General features: G+C 40.0%; 1 protein-coding gene across 2 annotated transcripts in view; it reads right to left on the bottom strand.

The window, feature by feature from the left end:
* The window catches only part of slc39a10 (solute carrier family 39 member 10), a 29227-nt gene extending 22630 nt beyond the window's left edge, over positions 1 to 6597 (bottom strand). For both annotated transcript variants that reach the window (XM_044217755.1, XM_044217758.1), the window contains exon 1: positions 6433 to 6597. The gene's annotated coding sequence lies outside the window, so the exon portion shown is untranslated. The remainder of the gene's footprint in view (positions 1 to 6432) is intronic.
* Between the last annotated feature and the right edge of the window lie 6756 nt (positions 6598 to 13353).

The following is a 13353-nucleotide window of genomic DNA, read 5'->3' as shown; positions in this document are numbered from 1 at the left end:
AATGGATTCCAGCTTCACCAAACAGCCTTAAATGTCTTAAGTCGGCTCTGAGTAAAACAAATCTACTGAGAAAACAAGGCTGACACATCTTGTCATTCAGCAAATACCCTGCATCCCTCTGTGGTATGAAATTTGACTATGGGCTACCATGACACATGCAGGTTAAAATAAAACCAATGTAAACAGGCCACAACTTCCCTGAACTTCTTACTGAATCAAACAGCCCCTTACACAACAACAAATATCAGATCAAGCTCAAGTTTTGTAGGCTGAAGCCACAGAGTCATTTAGACAATGTTGTGGATAAAAGATTCTGTATATAGTCCTGAATTCCTCGGGTGGAATCAAGGAGCTGTAATGCAAAACAGCGTGAGATCATTTTGGCATGACGCAGGTGCGTGGCTGACGCTCTGTGGCCTGGAAGCATACCCATTATAGTGTAAAAGAGTCTAAGGCCACACTAAGGCTAGACTAGACATAGACAAATGAACAGAACAATGAGCTGAGGAGTATAGTGTGCAGATGTCAAACAAATAACACCTTGGCAAAACAAAGAGTGATGCTTACCTCTAGTCACAAAAAAGCCAGAAAGGACAGGAGGTCACGCCACACCAGTTCCAAATGTTCACGTCAGCACTAACCTAAGTAACAGGTTGTATGTTTTGAAAATTTTAAGCCCAGTGACTTAACTAATTTGTACAGGGAGGAGGGGAGGCACAGGGAGGGAATGTGTGCGTGTCTGTGTGTTTGAGCAGTCAGGGAGCTGTGTCTAGGATCAACCACCTGACCAGCTACTCATGGTTGATGTGTGTGTGTGGCTTTAAGTGTACTATTGGTAGGACATTATACCCATTTTAGTATTTTGCTTTGATGCAAGTCAGCAACTTGAAATGTGTAAAATATATCAAAAAGCCCCACCATTGTGTGTGGAATGTCCTTTCAAAAACACCCTCACCAAGTTTGCAGAAACATTTTAAGCTCATCCACCTAATGTCAGCACTGAGCTGGACTGACCCATGCCTGCAGGCTTAGCCTGACATAAAGTACAGAGGTATGTGCTCTGTCTATGTGATAGCATAAATGTTGGTGGGAACAATACATTTGTACACTAAACTGATGCCTAAAATAGACAGTGCTCAAGCTAAAAGCTGTTATTCAACAACAAAATATGAATGGTACTCGTAAATTAAGTCCTGCAGAAACAAGACTTAGGTTAGAATGGATATAGGCCTATTGGTTGATGAATGTTAGCTAGCATGACTCAACATGCCCTGTCTGCATAGAAAACTGTATCATAAACAGCAGGAGTGTGGGAATGGTGTTAAATGTACAGCAGATTGTGGACATTGTGAGCACTAAAACAAATTGACCAGCCAGGCCTATGTTTACAAAGTTCTTTTTAGAAACCTGCAGCTGGCAGCAACAGTGACTTTCATCAGGGATTTGTACTGTAAGGTATCAAGGTAGGTTACAGAAAAAAACAAGTTTAACAACCTCCCGTGCTTCTAAATGTTTTTGGTTGTTAAGGGAATGTGAAGTGGATCTCTAATCTGGGACTGATTTTTAATGGTCCTTTTACCTGTAAGCCCCCCGAGGACACAGGCATGGAACCAAGAGACAAATGCAAAGAAACAATTTAGCTCAACAAAAGATGTAGTTAATGAAAATGTTGAATGAGGTCCTAACACTGTCTCAGGCTTAAGGGGTGTACACTCCAGATTTTCCATCACTGTTCTCACCATTTTCATCACAGTTACCAGGTACTGTATACCTTATATCCCGGTGGGGACTTTAACCTGAATGCACACTAACCCACGGGGTCTTGTGTCACTGTGGGGACAAAAATTGAGGTCCTCATGGGTAGAGACTTTTTTTTGGGGGGGGTGAAGACTTGGTTTTAGGGTTCAGGTTACAATTAGGTTAAGGTTAGGGTAAGGGGCTAGGGAAAGCATTTTGTTATTGACTGTCCCCCACGGGGATAGTGAAACAAACGTGTGTGTGTGTGTGTGTGTGTGTGTGTGTGTGTGTGTGTGTGTGTGTCAAACTCCGACACAGACAGCAGAAGACAGAAGCAGCGCGCCCGTAATGACACCAAAACACGGTAGAGACTCTCAGCATAGTTTGTTATTACATGACTATTTTGGTACAAACATTTACCCGGCAGTGTGGCGGACAGCCTTCCGGGATTTACTCGCCAAACGGAGAATCTACCCACATTTGGCGCTTGGTGGGTGTTAATTTCGGACCCTGATCACATTAGTGGTTGGAAGGTTATTCTTGGATTTTAGGGTTGATTTCAGCATCAACGTGGCTCAGTATAATGCCCTTATGCTGTCGCTTTGTCCTCAGCGGACCTGAAACAACAGAAAATTCAAGGAACCTTGGACTGCATACTATCCAGTTTTAACAAAAATTGGAAATGACCGGTGCAAGCCTGTGTTCATTGTGTTTGCTTTCTTTGTATACCAGTGTAATCCAAAAATAAGCAACAAAACCGTTTGCAAACAGTTAGGCCTACATACAAACCCGGGTTTTCTGTCCACATGCACTAAGCCCACTTTAGATGTTTAGCAAGCAAAGCCGAGACCAAAACACAATTTCAGCACCAGCATTCAAGACAGTGTGCGTATTTGTTATGAAAGACAAAGTTGGATGCACTGTAATACACAGAACAGATAAACTCATGAGGTCACATCATTAAGTGTTTGCTGAGCCTCAATTCTCTTTTCCAGCACTGCCCTGCATCTCAGTCATACAGTACTAAGTGGGATGTAAATCTTAAGAACTTTGGAGACTGTTTACTACATTACAAAAACAACACTAGCAACACAGTGCTACACAACATGTAACACTGTCAGCGTTTTAAAATGCACAATGACACAATGGAAGTCTCTACATAATAAGCTTAAGCTATACTTTCAAGCTGTAATTTTTGCTGTAAAGCTGCAATCATGATGCAGTATTGTTATGTAGCAGTTGTAAATAAGGTTTGGTAACGCAGCTTAACACTTCCACCAATATCACACATAAAGACATGACAAATCATTCCTGCAGCACACCTGGACACAACACTGGTCACTGAACGGAACTCTTCCTCACTGCCACTGACATTCTCCATCTCGCTCACTAGCTCCACTCACTGGTGTATAAAGCCGTCTCCTCCCAGCATTGTTTCAACATCAAAAATACACTCTCCTGTAATGCTGCCCATACATGCTGTGATTAGTGGAAGACTAAACAGTATTATCAACCCACACAGCAACCCTTACAAACCTGATATCTATTCCTTGTCAGCCACCAACTGTCTTAGGTTTTGTAAGTAGTTCTATAAAACTAGCTCTGCTAAATGTTAGATCTCTAGCTAACAAATCATTTTTAATTAATGATCTTATTACAGATCATAAACTAGATTTTATGCTTGTAACTGAAACCTGGTTAGACATGAATAGCAATGTGACTCATATCAAGGCATGTCCACCAGACTTCAACTTCTATAAGTCAGTGAGACAGGATAGAGAGGGGGTGGAGTCGCCACCATTTACTCAAAACAGTTTAGCTGTACAAAGGTGGACCTGGGTATCTTGCCCTTGTGCTCAAGGCGGAACAAGCAGTACTCATTTTAAGAATATACAGGCCCCCAAAACAGTTATCTATATTTCTCCCAGAATTCTCCCAGCTGGCCACTCTTATTAACACCAAATATGATAGAATAATTTTAACTGGAGATTTTTAACACTCATATTAAAAACAGCACTGACTCCAAGGCTATGGAATTCACGAATCTACTCGAAAGCCTTGAACTTACTCAACACGTCACAGATGCCACCCATGGAAACATCTTCGATTTGGTTGTGTCAAAGCAGTTGGCCATTGATAATGTTTCAGTGTCTCATATCCCTGTCTCTGATCAATACTGTGTGTTCTTTGACAGTGTCCTATCTGTAGCTAGGATCACAGATGAGTGTTTGGTTCATAAACGATTCTTAGATGCTGGAGCAGAAAATGAGTTCTCTGAGCTTGTAAGCTATTTGATCCATGTGATATGAGCTGCTCGTTAGATGAAATGGCCATTGTTTTTAACAACAACCTGACTAGTACACTGAACAAAGTTGCCCCACTCAAGGTTAAAAGTCATGCAATAAAACATCTGCATGGATAGACAACGCTGTCCATGAGCTAAAAAGATCATGTAGAGCAGCGGAAAGAAAATGGAGGAAAACAGGACTCGAGGTCCACTCTACCTCCCTGGATCAAACCTGAAGTTACAAGTCTGGGTGTTATTTTAGACTTCTAGACTAGTTTTATGCCTGTCCCTTATAAACAAAGTGACCAAGGTGGCATTCTTTCATCTCAGAAACATTACTGAGGTACAGCCATTCCTGACCCAGCAAGATGCTGAAAAATTAATTCACATTTTTATCTCAAGTAGACTAGACTACTGCATTGCACTTCTTACTGGTCTTTCTAAAAAGTCCATTGAGAGACTGCAACTTGTCCAGAACTCTGCTGCTAGAATACTAATAAAAACAAAGAAGAAAGAACATATCACCCCAGTCTTAGATACACTGCACTGGCTCCCTGCAGCTTCGAGAATTGATTTTAAAGTCCTTCTACTTGTGTACAAAGCTCTCAATGGCTTAGGACCAGTCTACATCACAGATTCCCTGTCGTTTTATGTGCCTTCACAAGCCCTTAGATCCACTACTGCTGGATTTTTAGGTACTCTAAACCCCACCAAATTGGAGATGCAGCTTTTTTCAGCTAACATGTTGAAATTTTTAACAACTCTTAAAAACATATCTTTTTAACGTAGCGTGTTTTTTTAACGTAGCATCACTTCCTACGATGTGCCTGCTTTCACATGGAGTCTCACATGCTATTTTTAAATGACTTTTTATGCCTTTAAATGTCCTTCTTTTTACCTGCTTTCTTTTACATTTACATTTGTTTCCTGATTTTAATTTCTTCATAAATGTAAAGCACTTTGAGCTGCACATTTTGTATAAAAATGCTATTTAAATAAAGTTTAGTCTATTTTTACTATTATTAAAGTTCAGTTTACTAGTAATGTTGAGTACTATTCAGGCTGTGGAAACTGTTGTATAATGTCTTCTGTGGTTCTGGAGGACCTCTGTCAAGTCTGTTTGGGTTTGACACTACTAATTTATAACAGAAAGCCTGTGTTACAAAGGGCACGGAGATTGAAGAACTTGGGCATTTGCTGGAAAATTAAGTAATGCTATATATATATATATATATATATATATATATATATATATATATATATATATATATATATATAAAGTTAGCTTGTTAACTGAGGGGAGCAATCCATTACCTTACCTAGGCCAAACCAAAATAAAGCTACATAAATTACTGTATATTTTAAATTCGGCTTGTCTTAGTTTTTTTATTTAACAAAATTGAAATGTAATTTAGTACCAGGAGCTCCTATAAAGTGACTTGTGATTTATATGACTGATGTGTGATGAATCACACGTACTGTGTAAGCCAACATCTATGTACTGTAGACAGGGGACTTCCATACAACTTGTCTGGATAGAATTTCGCCAACGTTACTTGTGTTTAATCTTGCTCAATGCTCTCACGTCAGCGTACTAGTGTTACTTTATACCTCTAAGCAACAATTGACTCATGCGGCCTCGCAAGCTCTTCAACATTAATCAGTTTATACAGAGATATACTGTGTTACAATATATGCATTTGACATGTATGGGGGGACAATAAGACTTAAATTCCAAATCTGCATATGCCCAAAAGCAGTCACACTACACATGCTCTGTCCGCCCAGTAACGTTCAGGTTGGTGAAAAATGCTGTTAAATTTAATGTTAATTTCAAACGCAACTAAGTCACATAAATTAGCCTTGCTTTAAGACTAGTGAAGCCACTCTGTTCATGAGGCAGTACAGCCATACCGCCCATTAGTTATCACTACGGTCAACGGAGGGGGCTTGAACACCGCACGTGGTGCGCAACACTGAGCAAGCTTTGCACTCTCCCCCGTCATTGAAACGTGCCTACAAAACTGCAGAGTTTAAACGATAAAATTATTAAATCGCCAGCATATAACTAGTCACCAATATCTAAAGCTAGCCCCGGAAAGCTGCCTGAAATACAAGTTCAAAGCCAACCAGCCCGTTTGTTATGTTATAGTCGCCCTTTTCGGACAGGCTAACGCTAACGCTAGCCTGGAAATGACGGCAACAATTCCACCAGCTAACGTTAGCTAGCAGACGACCCACAGGAAATTAGCTTACAGCCCACAAAGAGCAACGGTAACATATGCTTTCTGAGCTTCCGTAACAAATGTTCACAACAGTGGTTAATAACATCGCCACGTTGTGGCAAACACTGCCCGGGTCCATGTTGTGGGAGTGAATGAAAACAAATGGGTTTTTTATATAGTTACCTCACTCGAGTGCCGTGTGCATCTCCTCTCCGCTCGGTACCAAAAAAAAAAAGTCCTGTCTGGGTTACGTCAACGCACGAAAGACTAGTCATTCACCAACGCCTCTTGCGAACTTTCCGTAGAATCCCGGCGGGGGCGGACCATAGAAGGAATGGTCGGACCAACAGTCTGCGCTATCTGCGCAGTGCACTAAAGTAAGCACTGACGTTTCTTTCTTTCCGCCAGATTGTGCTCTGGGCTGTCATATGACTAGCTCAGGAAATTATGTTCAGACAGCAATTACTAACTGCCACAACCAACCAAGTGAACAAAGCCGTCATCAAAGAAATACACCCTCTAATTTGAATTCATATCCTCTCTGTGTTTTGGCAACCATTAGCTCATCATTTGAGTACAGTAAAATGAGGTCATAATCCCTGTTCTGACACTAAACTTTGCCTTATTTGGGTGATATGCTGTTAAGTTTCTACAAGTAGAGAAGATGATTATTTCTTAAACTACTGTTTACATTTTCTTTTTTGTTTACCATTTTAGTGTAGTCTAGTCTTCATTTACCACATGTAGATGTTTCTAAACTGCACACCAAAAATTCAGGCAAACATGCTATAGAAAAGCACAAATAGGCAGTGGTGGAAGAAGTCTTCTTCAGATCTTCTACTTAAGTAAAAGCAATACAACAGTATAGTAAAGTAACCTGTAACTGAAGTTGTCAGATAAATGTAGTTGTGTACAAAGTTCAATATTTGCCTCTGAAGTGTAGTGGAGTAGAACTAGAAAGTAGCAGAAAATGCAATCCATCAGACAGGGAAAGGAGAGAAGAGCTAAATATGCAAGTTGAAACCTGCTGAATCTGACATGTTGGTGTGCAGGTTCCTCATTCACTTTGGCCTACCAGAGGTTTAAACTAACACGCATTTAACAGCTTGTTTTTTTAGCCCATGAACAGCAGTGTTGGAATGTAACTAAGTACATTTACTGTACTTAAGTAGAATTTTGACATACTTGAGTATGTCCATTCTATGCTACTTTATACATCTACTCCACTATATTTCTGAGGGAAATATTGTACTTTTTACTCCAGTACATTTATTTGACACTTTTTACATAAAAAAACACACGATATGTTTATACGATATGAAGCAGTACTGTACTACTAATATACCCAGTGGTATACAAAGCATCTAAAATTGGCTCCACAGTGATGAACTACAACATTAAAATTCTCTTACATGTATAACTTGGTGATAAAAACAAAATAATATAATATTCTATAATAATATAACACTTTGAAATGAGCCATTCTGCTTTTCAGACCATGGTATTTCTGCTTTTACTTAAAGGTCCCGTGTGTAACATTTAGTTTTCATTAGTGTATAATCACTTGAAAATAAGAATTGTTGTGTGTTCATGACCTTAGAATAAGCCCTTTTTATCTACAGAGGGAGTCCCCTTCCACGGAGGTCGCCATGTTGCACCGCCATGTTTCTACAGTAGCCCAGAACGGACAAACCAAACACTAGCTCTAGATTAAATCATTTGTGTTATTGACTTTTTTCAAGCTGAGACATGACTTTTTACAATTGAGGAAATTTGGAATGAAACTTTAAATGGAGCCCAAGCCCACAATAAGTTGGTCTCAATTGTTTCTGTTACTGCAATATTTATTCCTGTTATGGGTCATATCATTGTTGCAAACATTTTGACACCCACCAATATTCCTGGCATACATAATTTAAAACCTGAGGCAGCAAAGAATTGGTTAGCTTGACTCAACTCGAAAGGTTCGTACCAGGTGTAAATAAAGAGAACGCGTATTAGTGATTTGTGATTGTTGGTTGGTATGTGTATGCGAGAGAGGAAAAACATACTGGAGAATGAAAACATGCATGTTCAATGCAGACTTGAAGCAAGACGATGTAACGTTTGCAGAACAGTAGCCACCGTGGTCACAAGTGGCAATTACAGCATAATGACACATTGAATTTCACTTTATTTCCCAGGCTTTAATGACCACAGTTTTGAGTGTGATAGTGCATTATTGACCTTAACTCAAGTTCCATTTACTAGACTTTTCTGGAGCTTTCAACCACTTGCTCAAACTAGCTTTTTTCCAGAGCTTTTAACCACTATGTAAGAGATGTGGTATGGACCAGTGACCTTCACTGTCTGTGTATAGGTGGCTGTGTGTGTGTGTGTGTGTGTGTGTGTGTGTGTGGGAGGCACTTGGATGCTCTGAGCGGACGCAAAGCTAATTTCTGTCGACTTCACACCAGCTGGGTCCACTTCCCAGCTCCTCCCCACCCCAGGTTTCCCCTCTCATGTCTGCTGTCTCTCTCGATCACACAGAGATTAATATCAAGTGATTGGCAGCCATGTTCTCACTTAGCACTCCAGTCATGGTGCCCCAGGGTCTCTGCCAGTCGTAAAGCAATGGTGGAAGTGCCATTGTGGCTTTCACTGTCATTTAGCCAGTACCCAGCCCCAGCAGAGGATGAAAAGTGCCAACGGCCGCATTGAATTATGAGCTCGACTCAGCCCTGGCCATATATACAGCCCAGCACAGGGAGCCATTTCCTGCTGAAATGCCTCTTGATGCAGATTACTGAGGTAATATTACCTGCACTGCAACTAGAGTGGTTATGGTCTGCAGGCAATCTACCTGACGCAGCTTTCGCCTACGGAGCGACAACTGGCATGAAAGACGAGGCATTGGCTCGTGGTGGAATTGCCCTTTTTATCACACAGTGCTTAAAAAGGTGAGGTGATTTTTAATGGGGACAACAAGTATAACTTTTCACACCAGCCATAAGGGCATGAACAGCTATCATGTGCATAATTACAGACACGAGTGAAATAGTTAATTCGAGTCATATACCCTATTATAAACCTATACTACCAGAGTCAAATTAAGGTTGTCCATCTTGAATGCGTCTTTCCACTTGATGGAAATAGGCATTGGGGATATGCAGTCTGGATCCTGTGTGTGTGTGTGAGTGTGTTCCTGGCTGACATTTTGCTGATACAGAGCAATAATGGCACCCCAGCAGACCCATTGGTGCTCTGTCCTGGAGGGCAGCCAGAGACAGAAAGAAAAAGACAGAGAGAGACAGAGAGAAAGAGAGAGAGAGAGCGAGTGACAAGTTTTAAATATCAGCTCATTAGCCACCTGTAAACCCATCTAATGAGCGCTCATGGATTTTTCATTCCCTTTAATTTGGTAGAGGTTGGAGAAAGGCGAGTGCACTTGCTTGTTTCCCCTCAGGTGTGTTGTACTTGCCAAAGCAATAACGCGCACACATACTACTCCAATAGCCAACCACACCCACCCTCTCCAACTTACACATCCTGGATCGATGTAAGCAGGAGGAGAACGCCCAGCAAGCTCCATTAGGCTTGCAGGTGCTCCATATGAATACCCACTGACGAAATAGATTGACAACTTGACAGGGCACGGTGTCTCTTTAATTTATGCAGCCTAATCAAAAGTGCTGTTAAAGGTCACTGGTCAATGCAGCTCTGCAAGTCAGAACATGTATTATTTTCAATGTTACATGAGTGTAATAAAGACATAGACAGGGACATAGCATTTGCTTGCTATGTGTAATCAACATTGTGAGTACCAGTGAGAAGTGGTGCTTCTCAAATCTCTGTTTGTTCAGATTGTATTTTCTAAATGACATTTGTATTTGTTTTCACCTGCTGTTATAATGTGTCGAGACAGACAAAACTGACTTTTGAGTATGTTGCTTTATAGAAATAAACATTTCGACTCATTATTCTTTATGGCAAACCTCATTCATGCAAACAACTAGAATTTAAAATAATTAGACATAGGCCTGTTTGATGCAATGCTAGGTGCAGCACTACCATGTGCCCTTTAGAGAACACTTGATCATAACCCCAACCCTAACCCTGTCCAGACATTGAGGTGCTTTAACACCATTGCTGTAGTAATATGCATAGCTTAGAGGGTAGAGAACTTCCATCCACTGTCCTACTTTCAATATAATTTATCAAGAAAACAATATGTATTTATTTGTTCAGCATATAAACTTGTTATGGGCAGTTAGCAAAAAAAAAAAAAAATTAAAAATGCATATGACATCTGGCAACATTAGGATTTATTTGCAGTGGTGTTTATGGCCACATTTTTGAATCCCTAACGGACATTAATGTGTCTCATGTACAGCGAAAAGAGGACAAGAGTTGTATTACTTACTGCTAATTTATGTCTCAACTTGCTTGAATGAGCTCATCAGCCTTAAATCTTCACTGGTGAAACTCAGTCCAAAGAGAAGACTCTTGCCACCCTATCTTTTTTGATTACCATAAACTACATGATCAGGTACTAAAGGTATAGTATAAGTGTTATTGCTGAGGTGGTAGAGCTGTTTTAAGAGCTGTTTTTCTTCGTTATTTGACCTGGTCTGCACCTATAACCTCCATACCAACATCTCTGAAGCTGTACTGTCTCTGTTATCATATGTCATTATGCAAATACATTCCTCTGCTCTTCTTTTTTGCCTGCTATAAGACACACATTAAATTCTAAATCATGGTAATACAATGGACAAAATTAGATAAGGCGTCCAATGTCTGCATTAATTATCTGTTATGTGCAATATCAATATTCATGAAGGCTTTGGAGGGAAATTTTAATTTCAGATATTATCTTAGTGTGGTTGGTTGACAAATTGTTTCTTTAGGATGTGCAGGTTCCATTTGTGTGTGTGTGTGTGTGTGCATTTGTATTTCTTATATTATCATTAATGTTACTAAATCTAATTATCTATAAATTACATATACCTTGAAAAATTCTTCAATGACATTTCCAAATACAAAAACCTATGAGGTTTAGTTTTTAACCCCTACCAGACATGGATGTGTCTCGTGTACAAAAACAAAGAGGACAAGTGACCTTCACTCATGTGTCAAGTTTCATTCTTTAAAACCCACTGGTGAAACTCCATCTAAGGGCAAAAAAAAAAAAAAAAAGATAACTCTTGGTACCCTATTTTTCATCATAATCTACATGAACAGGTACTGAAGGTATTGCATATCAAGTGTAATTCACTGCTCCTTCACATAGCGTAAGAGCTGATTTCTGTACAAGATCAAGTGTTCACAATAAAAGAACATTATTCTTGCCAAATCGTGTCCTTTTCCATGCTCAGAGGAGTGCCTTTGATTCCTGACAGCCCTGACATTTTCTTAAATACAGCCGCAGCTCCTCCTGTCAATTGCAGCTGTGTTGCTATTTCTCCCTCTCTGAGATCTTACAGGGAAGGGAGCGGGCATGTTCAAAGGCTCCACGCAGAGAAATAACATTTCAAAGGTGCTCAAAATCTCATGTCTACATACTAGGGCCAATCAGAGTAAAATATATCTCATTTGCTTTTAATGATGTGACAAAAATGAAGGGAAGCATTTGACGACATTGTACTCTCTATTATATTCTGTAAGAAGAGAATGTACTCTGTTCTTGCCATTTGTCCTTGTTGTAGAATGTGCAAATTTTACAGTTGTTACGCTGATATTATAAGTCAATGGAACATTTTGATGGTCTGCTGCAGTGTGGTCATTAATTGTAGTGCTCCTAATATTTTTCCGCATTGTAAAATTCCTCATGCAGTAAGCCATCTTATTCCCCACTCCACTGGAGCCTTAGCTAGTAATGAAGAGGTAAGTCTGGTGTGGAACTGATGAAATTACCAACCTTATGAAGTGTTGACGAGCTGTTGTAAATGAGAGCTCCACTGCCTCATGTTAGTTGAGCTGCTTGCTGCAACAATTTGTATTGTACATGCTGGTTTGAGCTGCAGCTATTCAGATGATAAGGTTGGGTTGTAAATTTAAATATAAATTTCTGATGCTGGTGGAGATTGTTGATAGTGGAGACTAACGTTAAGAAAGCTGAAGACTCAGTTATCTTCTGCTTTTCAGAAACACACATCTACACACACCCACTGCAAACCTTCTGCTCACCACGATCGTTGCTCTCTTTCACAGTGTCACACGGTGTCAGAGGGCATGGGCCAACGACGTAATTTGCTGTTTGATTTGCATGAACAAATTTAGCAAACATCAGAAACTTCAACCTCATCAATTGACATTAGTTAACCACTGGATAATTTCTAGTAGAAATCCAGCACAGTTAGCCTGCAGAGAGTCTCTACACTCTACCTCCCCCCACCCTCTCACTCTTTCCATCTCTGGCACTTATTTTTTCGTCACCTGGTTTCTTGGGAGATCGCATAGAAAAATGTATGAGACCTGTCACTCAGATGAAGCATTCGTTCTGGGTGTCATTCTTTATCCCCGATTCATTTGCTATCTTTCTTTCCTTCCTTCTTTTTTGTTTCACGCTTGCTTTCTTTCTGTTTCCTTACTTGTTCTTCCTCTTTATCTGCAACATATCCACAGACAAAAAGACACACAAGCACACACAAATATTGCATGCAATGAACACAAACATTTTTTTCTCATGTCCTTACATGTGATCAAACAAATACTGTAGTTCTGTAATGCTGACACAACCTTCCCTTTCGTCTTTCATATCTTCCAGGTATGTCAGTCTTCACAAGAAGGACAGATTGCAGCTCACATACCATGACGAAAATAATAGCTGACATTTTTATTTCACTTGCATGGAAATTCTTCATTTTTATCATTTCTTTTCTGCTAGAAAAAAACCCTTTCTACATGCAGTGCTGCTAATGCACAATCACTCCTATTCCAGTCTTCTATAGTTACCGATAGCCTGCAGCGCAGCATAGCAATACAAAAGGTGATTTGATATACACAGATTTTATTACACTACCCAATCATTATCATAATGTTACGAGTTTTCCGTCACATTTGTTATGGAAACTGTTCGTCTGATGGCTGTGCCGTGCCTTTACCCTGACATCCCAAATCCGT

This window comes from Siniperca chuatsi, linkage group LG12 (genome assembly GCF_020085105.1).
Source record: "Siniperca chuatsi isolate FFG_IHB_CAS linkage group LG12, ASM2008510v1, whole genome shotgun sequence".
In the NCBI taxonomy this organism is placed as follows: Eukaryota; Metazoa; Chordata; class Actinopteri; order Centrarchiformes; family Sinipercidae; genus Siniperca; species Siniperca chuatsi.
The sequence above is the reverse complement of the archived record's forward strand: the minus strand, read 5'-3'. Positions and strand labels throughout refer to the sequence as shown.